This window comes from Motacilla alba, chromosome 2 (assembly GCF_015832195.1).
Source record: "Motacilla alba alba isolate MOTALB_02 chromosome 2, Motacilla_alba_V1.0_pri, whole genome shotgun sequence".
In the NCBI taxonomy this organism is placed as follows: Eukaryota; Metazoa; Chordata; class Aves; order Passeriformes; family Motacillidae; genus Motacilla; species Motacilla alba.
The window spans coordinates 148,218,441-148,236,061 of record NC_052017.1 but is presented as its reverse complement, the minus strand read 5'-3'; the positions used below and the strand labels follow the sequence as shown (position 1 = coordinate 148,236,061).

Sequence of the window (17,621 nt, the reverse complement as noted above, 5' to 3'; positions counted from 1 at the left end):
AAGGACAATGACAGCTGAATTTGTGGTGGGCTTTTCATGCCAACATTCAGAGACTGTTTCTTCCCTGCCAGCTCACTCAATTTAATTCATGGGAATGTCCAGAAACAGGAACCCCTGGAGCACAGCAAAAAAAAATAAGCCAAGCTCTGGCATTTCTGTGAGCAACCAGTCCTTAATTATTTAACTAATACAAGCATTGTGCAGCAACCATATGCATTGAGCAGTTTGTGGAAGTTTCTTTGTCACCCACGTACAAACCTCCACAAGGGTCTAGAGTTTCTGCAGAGGTTTGGGTTCAAGAGCACGATGCCAAACTGCCACTCTTCTAAGGGTGCTTGAGGAATTTACAATGAAATGGACCTTAAATGTAATTTGGGTCAGGAAGGATCAGAGCACCAGGAAGGGCAGGCTAATGCTGATCAAGGAGGAGATGTGTCATGGGCATGAAGCAAACCCTCCCAAGTTCTGGAAAGAGCAGGAGCATGCTGGAAAAACCACAGGAATGGGGGTTTCTGCACTGAAGGGACACAACTACCCTGGGAGGAGGCTGCAAAGAAGCTCTCTGAGCCATGAAAATGGAGACAAAATTACTCACAAGCCCCTGGATGTTGGATACCTGTGGAGATGTGGGCTCTCCCTTCACTAGGAAAGAGGTCAAATATGGTTAGAAATTAGGATTTTATCATTTCAGCTCCCCAGCCCCAGAAGTATTGCTAGTTGAGGGCTCTGAAGCAGAGCAGAGCCAGGAGGGAAGGAAATGTCTTGAGCTGTGCCCAGGGGCCGCACTCAGAACCCACAGGGCTACGGCAGGGCCAGGAGGAGAGCACGGGGGAAGGAAGTCTTACAGCAAGGGCGGACAGCAGCTGTCTCCAGGAATGAATCCAGGAGCAGCATCCTCCTGGGATGGGCCAGGAGGATCTTGAATTGACTGACTGCCCTTCCTGAGTTCGGGAGGAAATTAATCTCCCACCATGGGCTCCCAGTTTATTTTTACATTGCAAGTTAACCCGAGGGGAAAAAAAGAAAATCATAAAAAAAGTTCTATTCCCTAAAAGGAATCACAAATTTCACAGCAACCTAAGGAGATTAGTCAAATCCCTGTGACCGTCAGCAGTTTCACTTAGGTCAAAGCCTGGCATAACTCAATCTCTGTGAGAAGGGAGGAGTGGTGTGGACTGCCCAGTTCTGCAGGCTGGCCAGCCTCTCCATGAGGGCCCTTCTGCAATATCTGGAGGGAAATATCCCTTTTGCAGTCCCACAGCAAGCAGTCAGACTGACCCGGAGTGCAGACTGCGAAAGGGAGCGTTATCTCTTGCAGATACCACAGTGAGACCTTCCAAGCTGGGAAGCAGGAGGAGGACAAATTTCCCAGGCTGGGAGACATCAAAGGCTGTGTGAAACCTTCCGAAAATGCTCACCCTGAATTTCTCATGCATGGGTGGGCATATGGGATAACTCTCCATAGGGTCAGAGAAATGTAGAAAGTGGAGCAGTCGGGTTCTCATTCGCCTCTTGCTTTGAGGGAGAAAATGAGGGGAATTTAGCTCAAAACCTAAAAATAAATATGACACCCATAGGTTTGGCTTTGCAAAAAAACTGGCCTGGGTTAGGTAACCTAAGGCACTTTTTGGATGAATTCATTCATTCATTTCCATCTCCTGCCAAACATGTCTGTGTTAATGGGCTCACAGAAGCATCAGCCCTTCAAGATGTGCCCCAGACATCACCCAGCGGATCAGTAATGTGGTAGTGCTGCTGTGGTGCTGCTGCTGCAATGCACTCAGTGAACAGAGAAGTGTTGGAGAAATAAATTTAAAACAAACCACCAGATTTGGAAATGTTCAGGACCAGGTTGGATGGGGCTTTGAGTAACCTGGTCTAGTGGAAGGTGTCCCTGCCCATGGCAGAGGGGTTTGAATCTTTAGGGACCCTTCCAATTCAAATCATTCTATGCTTCTATGATTACACTAAGGAGAAAGAGGGCTTTCAGGTCATACTCCATAGCTTTAAAAATAATCTGTCTCCTTTTCAGTGAGAGGAAGGGGCCTCTTGATAGAAACCCAACAGAAAGTCTCCTGCTCTGTTGTGCAAATACACAATTTGCTTTACATGGTATCATGAAGCCAAAAAGGATAGAAGTTCCAGTGTCCTTCCTCCACTGCAGAGAGGCAGAAGGCTTTTGCAACTGTTTCTCCCTCTCTGATAAAGTTGTTGGTGCAGTTCTTAAAAGAAATAACAACTTTTGCAATTTTTAACTCTCCTCCCAGAGACACTTGCTATCTCTTCGTGGCTTCTCCATCATTTGAACTCTTCCAGTAGTACCCGACCTGAAGTTTTCAAAATTACAAGTCAGGAACTAGAAAATCCTTACACTGATTTAGAAACTAAAAGATTAAAAACAAAACAGCAAGAGAGACCTCAACTGCAGGGACTTTTGAGTTGCTTCTGGTCTTTGAGGTTCTGAAACCAAGAGTGGGACAGTCCCGTTGCATTTTTTCCAAGTATCATCACACCTGCTCTTCTATCTGCTGTTTCTCTCCTGGTGTTGAGTTCTCTTCGGACCAGAAAGCATCCTTCTGTCCTATGAATGTGCAGCATTTAGCACAACGTGGTCTTCAGGCAGAATGCATCCTCTGGGCATGGGAAAAATTAAGGTGAATTGTTACAATCAGCTGTTTTACCTACGAAATACATAAACCCAGAGTAAGCATTTGAGAACTGAAGACAGAAGCTGGGATAAAGGAAGACAGACAGCATCATTGTCCATCACAGTTGGAAGCATTCTCACACTTCAGTATTTGCTTCTGACCCAGTGAGAGCTTTCCTGTGGGGGGAAAAGGAACAATAAATAACAGGGAATCATACAGTTATAGAATGGTTAGGGTTGGAAGGGACGATCTCATTCCAACCCCTGCCATGGACAGGGACACCTTCCACTAGACCAGATTGCTCAGGGTCTCATCCAATTTGGCTTTGAATACTTCCAGGGATGGGGCAACCATGTCATCATCACCATCATCATCTTCATCAAAAATATTGCTCATCATCAACACATCAGAATATCCTCTGCTATTCCTCTAACATCAGGGTGACCAAAAGCATGAGGCATGAGTTTGCACTAAGTGGGTTCAGATTAGTCAGAGGTAACATGGCCCTTTGCTCCCGATGATTTCACCAACACGACATTTGTTCTCATGACTTTCTCCAGCCTCCATCTCCCTCAAAAAACCTGGAAATGCAGTTTCCCTAACTGGAAACACACATTTCATAGTAACATTTTCCAGACCACTTTGCAAGAGGTAAAGTGAGACAATTTTTTTCAGCACAGTTTTGTAGAAGCTCACAGCTCTTACCTGGCCCTTCCTGTCTGTATCCTGACATATTCCTTCAGTAGTCCCCAGGTCCTCTTGGGTTTGGCTTTTTGTGGTGTTTGTTTCTTTGCCCTTCTTAAATAAACTATTGGCAGTTCCTATGGTAACACGCCTGATTCTTTCTCTCTCCTCCCTAAAAGTCTCTTCCCATTTAACAGGCTTTTAAAAAGGCTCTATTTATACTTTCTTTTGTTATCCTGCCCCTGCTCCCTTGCAGTCAGACAAGGGCAGGCACAGAGCAGTGCACGCACTATCCTGTGTTACTAATAATGGCCATCCATAAACACAAGAGTGAGCCGTGGGGATCAAAGCTGTGACCTTCAACAGGAGATGCTCTGCTTCTTCGAGCAAAAAGAAAGGAAACCTGAGACACGGCTGGCTCGAGAGGGAAGCACTGTTTGCAGGGGCCATCCCCACCCCTTCCACTCTCCAGCAATGTGCTGAGGGGCTGCAAGCCCCCCAAACCAGCCAGCATGTGAAAAACAGCCTTGCTGTCTCTGCAGGCAGTTTCCACCTCCCCTCCTTCCTCAGTGTCAGACATTCATCTACATTACCAGTAATTGGATAAAGAGAAAAATATGAACTGTGCTTCTTTTTGCTTTCCATTCTGTGAAAAGAAAAGCTCCCCTCCTCTCTGTGCTTTTTCATTTTAAATCTTGGGGCTATTACCAAGCATCAATGTTTATTTCCTTAAATCATATCATTTAAATGCAGATTGCATCTTATTTTAACCCTTAGCTGAAGCAGTAGGTGGATTTTTATGATGACAACTCATTGTTTCTCAGGCATTTCTCCTAATGAAAAACAAAGGCTCTGAAACAGTCCAAGTACAATTCGGTTCCTTTCTCCATTGAGAGGTTTCACTTGCACAGTCAGGCTGGTGCCAGAAACCACACGTTTTTTGGTCATCTTTAGGGTGTTCCAGGAAACATATTGTCAACAGATCTCAATTTTTCAGTAGGAAAAGCAAGTAGAAGAATGACTCTCCAGCCTTCCCCATTCTTTCTCCACATAAAGACGGCTTTCAGGGCTTCTTTATTGATGAAGAATTACCCCAAACAGTTGTAAATCCATTTTTTTTCTTGGTTATGATCTCTCCTCCCTGGCCAGCACAAGAAAGTGTGATGCCCTCCAAGTGCCACTGCAGAAAGGGTTAAGGTATCTCAAACTACAGCCTCAATAAGCAGCTCGCAAAAGTGTCCTGTCCCTAGGGTAGGATCAGTGTATGAGAATTTGCTCAGATCATTTAATGTTTGTAACTTGATTTCCTGCCGGAAAGCTTCAGTGGGCGGAGTTTCTGCTGAACCAGACAGAACTAGAGCTATTTCCTTTTCCAGATTGCTTGTGCATGTCCAGTCAAGCTCAACTGAATTAATGGCAATCGGCTTGCTTCCCCCACACACCCCTTCCCATTCACCTTTTGCAGTGAAAATACGGGAAGTGAGTGATAATCTTACTGTCAGGGTCTCAGGAGATGGGATGGTCCCACAACACTGGGCAAGTCCCATTTGTTCTCCACACCTCTGGCCCACTTCTTGTTAAATTCTGGAGAAAGGATGCTCTGATGACCCGGCTATTGCCCTACTGATTTCCGACATGACCTCGGGAAAGTCACTTAACTTTTGCCGGCCTCCACCTTCCATGAAATGGAGAGGAAATCGTCAGAAGGCTTTGCTCACTCTGCTGCCACCACCAGTATTAAACAATGGCCCATGAGGACTGAGAGTAGAATTCTTTCCAATTTAAACTTATAGACAAGTTGCTATTTTCTCCTGAACAGTGCAGGTCTGTGTTGGATCACCTGCAGCACTTCTGCAAGGAAAAACCAGTCCTATTACTCCCCACCATGCTCCCAAGTGCAAATTGATTCGTTCATCCCCTGCCTAGACCATCCCAGGAACCATGAGTTTATTTCACATTCATCACTGAATGCAACCAAATGTCCTGGGAAAGGCCAGATCCTGCTCCAAGTTGCTTGGTTTTTTTGCCAAAGTTTTAGGTTTCATCGAAGTAGTCTGAGCTAACCCCCATCAAAGATGCGTTCATCAATACTGAGATCATCTACAGAGGGGTGAATGCAGGACCAGCCAAGTGGGATCCTATGGATCTCGCAGGAGAACAAATAGCTGGGGCCAGAGGTCTACCCCATGTACAGCCTCGGGACTCTACCTGTTTGAATGGTGCCCGGTCAATTTATTTGAGGTTCAGTTGGTAATCTAGACACTCCATTACTGAGGTGAAGGTGGGCAAGCCCCCTTCCCTCAGTCAATTTTCAGCAGCACCATTTGAAAATCCTCCCCAGAGTAAACAGCAAAGTCACCCCAAACAAAAGAAATTAAGCACTTTGGGGTTTTTTGGTTTTTTTCTCTAACAGGACCAAAGAGGAAATTCCTCTGAAGCACAGAGAAATTTTTGAGTGCAGTGTTTCTCACCCTTTTCAAACTGCTGTCTCCACACCAGCCTGTGAGCCCCAGTGCTGGATGCCTAGGGCAGCACCCTCTCCCCCATCCAGATAGTATCATGTCCTTAGGATGTGTCTACACTCCCAGGTGGAGCTGGTTACACAGAATAGTCCTTTCCTTAGGCCTGGCTAAGTCTGGAGGCCTGGGCGTGAGACAGAAAGTAGGCACTGTTCCTTATCATATAAGGGAGATTATGCAAGAATGTCCTGTAATGAGGATAAGGAAGGTGCTTTGAATAGGTATGTGGGGTTGGCTGCAGATACCTTCTGGCAGCAGCAGGGCTCTTGCAGCATGGACCAGCCCTAGTTTCCAGTGCCAGATGAAGTGGGGCAACCAGCCGCCCCACACCAGCCTCCCTAAACCAAATGACCAATTCAGCTCCTTTCACAAAAAAAAAAAAAAAAAAAAAAAAAGCACAAAATTTGAGAATTTGAGAACAACATCAATGAAGGAGTCATCAGCAGGACCTAAAATTCAAAGTCTTTATCTTCTACTGTTACTTCATCCTCCTTTCTGATTGCTGGCTCGCGTGCATGGGAATGCAACGTGTATGGTTTCATTTTCTTAATTGAAATCATCCTGCAGACCACCTTCAGGCATGCTGGGGACCACCAGTAGCGCAGGGACCGCATGTGAAGAAGCCCTGCCCTGGGAGACCCATCCCGACTTCCCTGATGTGGTTAAAATGCCATTCCAGATTGTGGTGCCTGCAAGGATTTAAAGATTTTCTCGGCCCAGAGGAGAGCCCTGGACTATGCCCTGTGCCTGGGAAAGCAGGACTGAGCTTCAGCTGTGTAGGAAGGCAGCTGAATGAAACCAGGATATCTACAGTGGTGGTGGAGTTCCCTTCATAGCCTACCCCATCTCTTTCAGCTGCAAGTGCAACCTTGGAGTCTCTGGACCGAGCTCTTTCTGTTCTGAAGCCTTCACTGGCTATTAATACCTGGGAATCTGTGAAGTAGGCAAACAAGGTTTTGATGAGTGTGGGAAAAAGAAAGGCGTTACCACGTATGAGTGAACTTCAGTTTCGCTCATGTGCTGAATTAGTCAGTGCCTTCAAGTGAATTCCAAGTGCTGGTCTAGCTATTAAATGACTCTTCTCAAAGAGCTAAGTGCTCCATTTTTAGCCTCTACTGGAGGAAAACTAAATTTAAAAAATATCTGAACCAGAACTATTGCAAAGGCTTTGGGGTTGGGTTTTTTGGTGTGTTGTTTTGGGGTGGTTTTTTCACATTTTTCAACTTTTTTATCTCTCCCAGAAAGAAAAAGTAACCAGTAATCAACACACAGCAGTTGCTGGCTGGAGAAATCCAGGCGGCTCGTCATGCCCATGAATGTGATGTCTGAGTCAAGAAACCTCACTGAGATGTTGCAGCCACAGAGGAACATGATGTGATAATTGCCTCACCGAAGGACCAGAAGTACCTGGTCTAGAGGGTCAAGACACAAGCTCCAGTGGCTAAGAAATTCAGAGGAGGACGTGCTCAATTTGAACATTTAATGGATGGAAAGGAGGTATGAGTGCTGGAACATCAATACTGACATCTCAAGAATTCATGTTTCACTTCCTACCCTGGAGGAGTAGTTCCTCCTGCAACCTTTCCAACCCAGAGTTATCACTTTTCTGCTGCTTCCCCCTCTAACACAGTGGCTGTGAGAAGTGCTGTCTGCAGGTGGCAAAAAACAGAGTTGTTTTTTTCCATCAGTTCACTGTTAATGGTGTCCTGGCTTGAAGAAAGTTGAGTTTGGCTGAAATGGAAATGACAGAGGGGCAGGGAAAAAAAAGATTACAGAAATTTAGACAAAGCAGGTGCATGGATTGCATGTCTATCCTTTCTGCAAACATGGAAGCTGTATGGGCTAGATCCAGGAAAGTGTCCCAGCTGTAATACAAGCACTTTGACAAGCACACATTAAAACGTAGCCAGGCTTTCCACTAACACTAAGGCAAACACAGCCCACTGGGATTAGCATCTGTGCAGAGGTTACAATCCTTCCACATTGCTTTCCAGTGCATTAGGCTAAAAACATGCTCAAGGATGCTCACGTGCACAGGAGATTGTTGATATTTGTGCTGAAAATCCATTCAAATTCAGAAATTACAGTTCACATGAAGCCTACTTGATCCTCTTAAGGCTGTGACCTGATTGTGGAAACATTTCTCTTTGCTTGTTTTTCTAAAATACAAAGAAGCAAGGCTTGACTGGACATGGATTCAGGCTTGCCAGGAGACCTGAAGGTGCTCCCCAGTTGCATCACCCATCAATTTTTAACGCCTCCATTTCCCTTCCAGCTCACAATGGACAAAAGCTCCCCTAGTCAGGATATTCTCTGATTCTGTGGTGCCCAAGAGCATCAGCCAAACTGGTATGAATTTACACCCCTGGCCAAGAAGCAACACTCCCAGGCACAGCAACCCTACAGCCTCACCCATGCAAGAGGGATCAAGCTGGGTTTGACAGCACTTCTGAGGGAATGTGGTGGAGCCCCATGCTGTTGGCCCTTTTTCTTCTGCCAGAGCTGTCAAGCTGAGGTTGTGCTCGAGCGCTACAATTTGCCATGTGACATTTCAGATGGGAAGCAAAAGAACGGCTGTGCCAACCACCACTCTCAGGTTCTCCGCTAAATAAGAACCAGATTCCTGACATTTGCTGTGTCTGAGAGAAAGGCGGGTCTGTCGTTTTTACAAACAATAAAGGATGCATAAAAACAAACGTATTCCCTCAGAGCCAAGCGCAGTTCCCCATTGTGCCTGGAAATCCCCGTGGAAGGGAAATGCTGTTCTAACAAGAAAAGATTTGACCAAAAATACCCAACCAAATGCGGCAACTGCAGCATTTTTCTTTGGTTTTTTGTTTGTTTGTTTCAGTTCTCAGGTTTTTTTGAGTTTAAAAGAAAGCAGTCACAGGCAGATTTCTCTGTGAGTCCCACCATGACCAGTGTTAGCAGAGGGACCTCTGCCCTCCAGAGCTTTCCCAGACTGATTTTAGCACCACCAAAAGTCACGCTCTGAGTTTTCATTAAAAAAAAAGTCAATGTGAAAACCAGATAATTTTCTCGCTTCAAAAAAGTAGCAGGGAGTCAGACAGCAGAACCTAAATGTCAATAGCAAGGGAAGTCACAGGTTTTTTCTGTTCTCAGCAGACTTCTTTGCAAGGTGTGAATTTGCTGATGCCTAACCAAGGTTAAACTTATGCTCAGTGTTGAGAGGGGAAGGGGAAGGAGAGAATGAAAATCCTTTTCATCCAGCAGCGTGTTTCAAACTTGCAGACACCAAATGTGTTGAATATCCTTTGAAATCAATCAACAGATTCCAAAGTTTTTATCCAAGGATCCATTTTATACATTTACACATATAACACTGTAGTTGCATAAGATTCATAAGCGTTAAGAGATTTTGGCAAATTTCACTCATTTCCTTTACTCTTTTGAGACAGTCTTATGCCAAATCAGCCCTTCTCAAGTCCTGTTGGAGGACTTGCTGTAGGTCCTAACAGGTTGGGATGTCAAGGTTGTGTCGTGTAACAGCCTGAAGCTGTGTCAGGGGAGGTTTAGGCTAGTTATTAGGGAAAGGTTCTTCACCCAGAGCATGGCTGAGCATTGGAATGGGATCCCCAGGGAAGTGGTCAGAGCACCAAGCCTGACAGAACTCAAGAAGCATTTGGACAACACTCTCAGGTGTGATTTCTGGGGTTGTTCTCTGCAGGGCCAGGAGTTGAACTTGATGATCCCTGTGGGTCACTTCCTACTGAGGATATTCTATGACCTATGCTTCCAGGCCATCCCTTAACCAGAGAGGAGGACTGCATCCTTTGAACCACGTTCTCAGAAACATAAAGCACCCTCAGACTATTCTGGTTTAAAGGACACCAGTTTAGTGCCTTTCAGGGAAGAGTTAAAAATATCCTAAAAATGCAGTAACATCTGAGGATCTCCTGATATTCATCTCTATGTGTTTGTGTCTCCTGAGGAATCACCTCATCCCTCTGTGCCTGTGACCCCAAGACCCCCGGTATTCTTTTCATTTTTTGAAGCCCTTGGCTGCCTCTGCGGTGACTTCTGTTAAGAGAGTCCACAGCGAGTTAGAAATAAATGAAAACCTGTGATGGCATCAGGTGCTCTGCTCCCGTTCCTTTGAATTTATGGTGGTTCTTTACACCACAGATCTGGACACGGGTTGTAGACACAAAAGTTGACAACCTGAGGTGATGGCCTTGGCTGTAAAGTGACAGCAGCTCCTGAATTGTGCCAGCTTCAGTCCATGACACACTGGGTGACCCCTGTGCCTCACACGTACTCAGAACCACTAATGGGAGGTGTTAAATATACCCTGTATAGCCTCAGGAATGGGCAGCCTCCACCCTTCATCGGTCAGGGGATAAGGGCATCTCACCCCAGAGGACAGGGGACACTGCTGCACGGAGCCCAGGCCTGTGCTGTGTCCCCTTGACTCTGCCCCCAAGCTCTTTTTTGTCTTCCTCAGCTTCCTCTTTGTCATCTTTGCTTTCTCCTTCTTATTATTTTCTTCTTCTTCTCCTTCCTCTTTCTTCTCCCTCTTCCTTATTCCTCTTCTTTCTCCTCATCCTATTTCTCATCACTTTTTTTCATATTTAGCTTCTTTCTTCCTCCTCTCCCTTCATATTTATTCTTTTCCTCCTCCTCTTTCTCCTTGTCATCACCATTTTTTTCCTTCTTCCTCTTCTTCCTCCTTCTCTTCCTCCTCATCATCTTCATTTTCTTCTTCTTAGAATCACAGAATCATAGAATCACAGAATATTTTGGGTTGGAAGCAACCTCAAAGGTCATCCAGTTCCAACCCCTGCCATGGGCAGGGACAACTTCCACTATCCCAGGTTGCTCCAAGCTCCATTCAGCCTGGTTTTGAACATTTCCAGGGATGGGACATCCAGACCTTCTTAGGGCAACCTGTGCCTCACCGCTCTCACAGGGAAGAGTTTTCTCCTAATATCACATCTAAACCCGCCTTCTGCAGATTAAAGCAATTCTCGCTTCTCCTGTCACTCCAGCCCTTTGTACAAAGTCCCTCTCCAGCTCTCCTGGAGACCCTTTAGGCAAGGCTCTAAATTCTCTCTGGAGCCTTCTCTTCTCGAGGCTGAACAACCCCAGCTCCCTCAGCCTGTTTCCTCAGCAGATCTGCTCCAGCGCCTCTGGCTCCATTTCCTTCTCCTTTTCCTTTTCCCTTCCCTCACGCTCCCCTCACCCCTTGACCCCGCCCACTCACACAAGCCCCGCCCCTTCTCCAACCCCGCCCACACCCACACTAGACCACGCCCCCCTTCGCCGTCTGTTTCCTTCCCATTGGCTCCTGCGGGCGCCACGTGACGCGGCGGCGGCGCGCGCGGGGGCGGGGCCGGGTGCGCGGGTGCGCTCGGGGCGGCGGCGGCGGCGGCGGTGGCTGCATGTGCGGGCGGGGGGCGGCGAGCGGGGCCGGCCGGGCGGCGAGCGGAGCCGGGCGCGGGGCGAGCGCAGCCCAGAGGAGCCGAGCGGAGCCGGCGGGCAGGTCAGTGCGCGGGCGCGGAGGCGGGCGGCCGAGGTGTAAGCGGCGGCGGTGGCCGCACGTGGGTCCGCCCGCTCAACAATGCGGCCGGGAGGGGTCCGTGCGCCGCCGGCTGCGGGGCCACCGCGGCGTGCGGAGGAGGCTGCGCCGTGCGATGTCCCCCCGGAGCGGGATGATGGCTCTGCTGCAGCCATCCTGGGGCTCTGGTGGGGGGGCAGCAGCGTGTGTGCCCCCCCCCCCCCCCCCGGCCCCCAGCGAGGCTACGGCACCTTCAGATTGAACCCAGAATTAAGGGAGGGGAGCTGCAGCCCCGGTGTGCGGGGGTCACGCACGCTGCTTCCTCCCCGCCGTAGCCCCGCTGGGAGCCCACGCGCGGTGCCGCAGTCCCCCACCCCATGTGCGGACGCGGGGCATCCCGGCAGAGCCCGTCGCGCCGCGCTCCGTGGGTGGGATGCAGCGTGGGCACCGTCAGGGCTCCACGGGGCCTCTCCACCCCCGTCCGGGGCCGGACGCAGCGATCGGTGTCACAAGGGGCCCGAGGGGGGAAGCGCCGTGTTCCAGGCTGTCCGGTCTCGCCATCCCTGAGGATGTTCGAACGAATGGGGCTGCCCTGCATCGGTAGCTGCGGTGGGGATGGCCTCTCCTGGGCCGTGTTTAGGGCAGGCTGCCCAGGGAAGCGGTGGAATCACCATCCCCGGAGGTGTTCAGTAAGCGTGTGGCTATGGCACTTGGTGACACGGTACGGTGGTGGACATGGTGGTGGTGGTGGTGGTGCTTTGATGGTTGCACTTGGTGATCTTGGAGGTCTTTACCAGCCTGGATGATTCAGTGATTCCATATTTGAGCGTGTCTCGTTAGACTGACAGGCCATTCCTGGCCTTGCAGTGGCGTGGGGGCTTGGAAATGCCAGTGGTTCTCATTCCCTGGGCAGACAGGTCACACAGCAGGAGGACAACCCACGCCATGCCTTTCTCTGCCGTAGGTAAAGTGGATTTTTGCATGCCACTGGAATTACTAATCCAAGCAATTAGCTGGAATCTGTCAACTTTGTGCTGCTGCCAATTTCTCCAGTTCATTTGGTTACAGCTTCATCTTTCTGCTCAAAGGAACTGAAATGTAAGCGGGGCAACTGAGTGTCTGGAGCTGCTGGGTTGGGTTTATGTGTATCCTTCTGGCCAAAGGAGGATCAGCAAGAAAACTGAGCCTTCATGAAGTTGTGTATTTATTGGCAGCAGTGAAAAAAGAGTAAAGTGGATAAATGGGGCTAGTGGCTTGTTTGTATACGAAATACCATGAATCTCCCTACCAGTTTGTGAGCTGGATTTAAATTCCACTGGTACAAGGATCACTCTTTGGTTTTTTTTATCACATCGTTGCTAATAGCTTATGTTAAAAATGCTGCAGGAGGCTTTAAAGCTGAGGGTCTTGTGGGCTCACCAATATTCTGCACCAATATTTATGTACATCCAGGGACTTAACAGTGTGTTGTCACTTGGCTTCAGAGTGAACTGCCCAGCTGGCAGGGGCTGATGCAGCATGGTCCCTGACATAGCCACTTTCTGAGGATCTCAGATGCCACCAAATTTGCCAGTTGGGCAAGTGAGGCGACTTTTAGTCTTTGGTAAGTGCTCCAACCTGAAATTTCTTCCTTTTGGGAACATTAAAACTTTAACTTTGGTTAACTTGTGTCAAAGGTGTGTGCCATGAGCCATCGCCCTGTTGGGTCTGCTTAGAGAGATGGCTGCTTGCAGGAGCAAAAAGCTTTTGTTACAGCTATTTTATTTTTATGTGTGCTTTGATGGCTCAGAAATCACTCAGCTTCCAGTCAAGGCAATCCTCGGTGAGAAGCATCCACTGGGATTGGCCTGTTAAGTGAATTTCTTTGATTTGACAGCAGAAGTGCCCAGAGAGACATCAAAAACCCCAACATAAGGGCGTGTTTCCAGCTTCATCATCCCCTGCAAGCCATGGAAATCAGTGGCTTGAAATCCAACAGCACTTGATGTTAAAATAGCAAACAGTAAACATCGTCTCCTATCGATAACTTTAATTATGGTTTGGGTTTTGTCTTAAATAGACACACATTGTCATAGGGAATCAAAGTTAAGCATCCAGACGTGCTCAGTGGGGTGGTAGCGTCTTTGGACAGGGTGTAACACGCTTTTATAGCATAAATTAAAATAAAAAAGGGGTTTAGCAGCGTAGCATGCTGTTGTGTAAGAAAACTGCCAACTTTTGGGCTGAGACTGCGTGGTTTCTGGGCATCGTGTGCTGCGGCGTGTTGGCGGGTGGTGTTCCCGGGCAGCTTTGGACGGGGAGAGCGAGTTTTACCACTCTGCAGCTGAACCCTGACGGAGTTTTTCAACCATAAAACGAAGTGCAGAGGAGGCTTTGTGTGTGCCACGGATAGCCAAACCGAAAGCAAAAATAAACACCCGCGAAAGCTGGGTTTTTTTTGGTCATTGACAGAAAAGGAAAGTGCCGGTCTAGGGGAGGGTGTGAAGTCCCGTGTTCGTTACGCTCCTAATCTGGAAAATACAGACTGTGGCACATGGCAGCAGCGTGCGTGGCTAATTTTACATCTTGTCCTTTTCCCTTTCTGATTTAACCCAAAATTAAGGAAGGGAAGCAGCACCCATTGGCCTATTAAATGTTCATTTTTGCCAAGTTACGCCACTTTGCGAACACGAGACACGACCAGATTCCTGTGGCAAGGAGCCCTTAAAATTTCAACAGCTCTACCTATAAATATAGTCACCGTGAAAGGCAATCCGGCTTTAACAGAAAAAAAAAAAAGCAACCATGCTCTTTTTTTAGTCCCACTGTATCTGCCTGACTTTAGTGCCGTGCGATGCATCTCCAGCGATGAAGTCGAGGCGGTGTGGAACATTCAGTCTCTTGATTCCTCTTGCTGATTTGAAGAATGGGTGCAAATAAAAAAAAAAAAAAAAAAAATTAATTTTAGTTGTTCTGAAGATTTTTGGGGATGGGACGGTGGGGCTGGATCTCTGCATCCACATCTTGGCCTTTTGCAAAAAGGACCTTTGGTGATTGCTTGGTTCTGGTCAGTTCCCAGGAGCTGCTGCACTGTGGGGCAGTACAGGATGGAGCCTGAAGCATCCCTTGGCTCTAAAGCAATGTCCCAGATGAAAATTAAAGGGAAGAAGAGGAAAGAAAGAAGCTGGCTGCCACCTCACCCCAGAGGTGTCTGGGCTCACCCACTGCTCTCTGATGCAAGCACAGCAGCTCAGGGAGCTCAAGGGCTGGTTTTGGACATGCCCAGGGTTGCCCAGGGACAGGCTGGCCTCGGGAGCAGGTACAGCATGTTCTGGGCACTCCTCCAGGCCAGTGGGACCCCCCACCAGCCCCAGATGATGCAGTGGGGTGATGGCCATTGACACATCCTGGTAGAGAAGACAGCACTGCCTGCAGGGCTGGGATTTAGGTGGAGAAGCTGCAAGGGAGGGTGGCTTTGCAGCTTAGTGATGCTTTTCAGCGTGCCCTGCGCTTGCATGGCAGAAATCCACCTTTGTGGCCAGAGCAGCTGGGTCACCTTGCAGTGCCAAAACCTGCTGGGTATGGTTGGGATGGGGCACGGGCTGGGAAGTGTGTGGGAGTGGGGCAGGAGAGCTCAGCACGGGGAATTGCTGCGTGTGCACTTGGGCGAAGTGCTGAGCCTGGGCTGCGCGGGAGCTGCAGACAGAACCCACACGTGACGTCTGAATTTCAGATGATTGCTGGACCACTTTGCCAACAGCCTCTCGCAGCTCATCAGCTGCAATATCACTTCTTCTTTTCCCCCTTTTTTTTTTTATTTCCTTTCCCTTTCCCCACCCTGCCTGTTTTCTAAGCCGAAGCAGGAGGGATGAATACGACACTGAGGGTGGCTGCAGCTGCGCAGGGTTTGTATCCAAATGGTTTCCTGGAAGGCAAGTTTTTTTGTTGTTTTTCAATCTTAAAAATATTTTTACAGCGAGTGTCTTGTATCGGGGCTGTTTGGATGTCAGGTTTAGTTTCCCATGACATGGAGTGATTAGAGGAGGGAGGGGCTGGGTGCTGCTTTATGTGCAGATCTCTTTGCAGCAGTATCATTGCCTATTGATGGTAAATGTGTTCCCTCTCATCTCTGTGATAGTTCTCGGAGATTTCCTCTTTTACGTCACTGCAGTTAATAAGATGTTTAACTTGGGAGCTGGGGGCGATGTGCTGTGCTATCGTGTTGCAAGGAACAGGGGGATGACGAGTTCCTGCGCAGACTTGTGCTGGGAAGATCGTATCAATGCTGGGGAGAACAGCTGGGTTTGGAGTCAAACCATTGCCTTTCACCCTTAATGAACCTGACCTGACTGCATCTCAATTCTTTTATTGTGACAATGATTACTTTCCTTCTAATACTGAGAGAGGCAACTCAGTCCTCTCTGCTGCGCTGCTGGAGTCAAGGGTGCACCTTGATTTTTTAAAGCATATTGTGTTTGCCTGGCTGGACTTAGCTCTTTTTGTCCTCTTTTTTGGGGACCACTGAAGCATTTCATGAGAGCACCTGATGGCTTTTTGTGGTGATGCTGCAGGTGCAGTAGCTGCAGAGCCGGAGCCCTCTCCAGGAAAGTCCTTGACTGTGTGTTTTGTGTGTCACTGGTTGATTATAGAGTTAAGAAAGTGTTGCTGTTGTACATGCCTTGACCAGGAATAGCCTCCCTCCTGCCACAGTTTGCAAGGCCAGCTCATCGAGGGCAGGCGAGTTGGTCAATAAACGCTCCAGGCGGCACCCTAGGGAGTTGGGAACCAAAATGGGAACACTTGTGTCCTTCAGCTCCTCCTTTCTTGCCAAGTTGTTTTCTTCCCTCAGCTCCTTCTCCAGCTTGCCACTCAAACCCTCTTCATTCTGCTGTGTTTTTTCACAAGTGTTTTTCAAGCGTGACAGCAGGGAGAAGAAAGCCACGAGTGCTGCAGGGGGCTGATGCCTATCAGGCCAACCCTTGCCTGTGGCTTTGGGGGCCCTTCACTTCAGTGACTTGGTGGCTGCAGGTGGGTTCACATCTGGCATCTGTTGGGCTTGCAGTTGCTTCTGTCTGCCGCCAGCCCCAACCCAGCCACCTGCACCTACTCTGTGACTCTCAGCTCATCCCCAGGGCTTGAGTCAGGTGGGATAGCCTTGGTGTCCTATGTAGGTGTGGAGAGGAGAAGGGCTCTGTAACCCTCTCAGGGAAATGGGGACGTGGAAGGTTTGCAGGAGGAACATCCACAGCTCTGGTGGTGGCATTTTCCAACCTTCCATCAGGACCTGTCGCTCGCTGTCCTGATGACATTTAGCTGCCGACTTGCTGTCACTGATTTTGCTCAGTAACCCTTTTCTTTTTAAGACTAAAATGCTGCTTAAAAAACAACATGCCACCAACACGTTGGGATGTTGATTTAGTTTTTTGGGAGGCTCTCAGCCTCCCAGTTCTCCTTTTGCTCTGGGGAGGAAGCAACATGGTTGGGTGCAGTTTTCAGCCTTCATGGGATTAGGGTCTTAAAAGATAACCCTACCACATCACAGCTCACACCCTCACTGCTGGATGTGGGAGTTCATTTTTCTTGCTTCTGCCATGCACAACAGCCCCTCTCTGTGCTTTTGCTGCGAGCTGGGACAAGGGGAATTTTGGGTGCAACTCCAGGCAGTGCTGGCTCGGCACATGTCCCCAAACGTCCCAGCTGGGCGGCTGCCCGGGGCCCCCTTCATGCGAACGGGGTCAGCAGCTGGGAAATAGCAGAGCAAAGTGCCTCCCTGGTAATTCCCAGCTGCCGTTAAAGCGGCTTTAAAATAAATTCCCTCAAAGAGCAATTCCAAGTATTTGAGGGTTTGAACTTTTCCGGAGAAGGGTTTGGGAGCTGCCGGCTACTGCGCTGCACCCTGGCATGCCGGGGAAAGGCGCCAGGGCAATTGCCCTGATTATCCCAACATCTAAAAAAGACTTTTTTGATGTCTATATGATGTTTCTTAGCTGCATGTGCAACACAACTGTTGGAAATGGGGTGCTGCTGGAAGCAAAGTTGTGCTAAACTGGGAAGGTGGGTGGCTGAGCAATGTCCTGGGCTGGAGGCAATGCCCAAGGCTCAGTGACCCTCACCATGCCATCCTACCTGGCCACCAGCCTTACCCAGGGGTGCAGCACAGCTGGGTGCCCCTGGCCGCACATTCCATGGCTGGCTCTGCTTGGTAACGTGGGCACAACAGAAAACAAACTTTGCAGCAAACTTTGCTCTCCCAGAGCCCCTGAAGCTTGCTTA

General features: G+C 48.6%; 1 protein-coding gene across 1 annotated transcript in view; it reads left to right on the top strand.

Moving 5' to 3' along the window:
• Positions 1–11,210: 11,210 nt before the first annotated feature.
• The window catches only part of PTP4A3 (protein tyrosine phosphatase 4A3), a 42,574-nt gene continuing 36,163 nt past the window's right edge, over positions 11,211–17,621 (top strand). The window contains exon 1 of the mRNA XM_038127657.1: positions 11,211–11,354. The gene's annotated coding sequence lies outside the window, so the exon portion shown is untranslated. The remainder of the gene's footprint in view (positions 11,355–17,621) is intronic.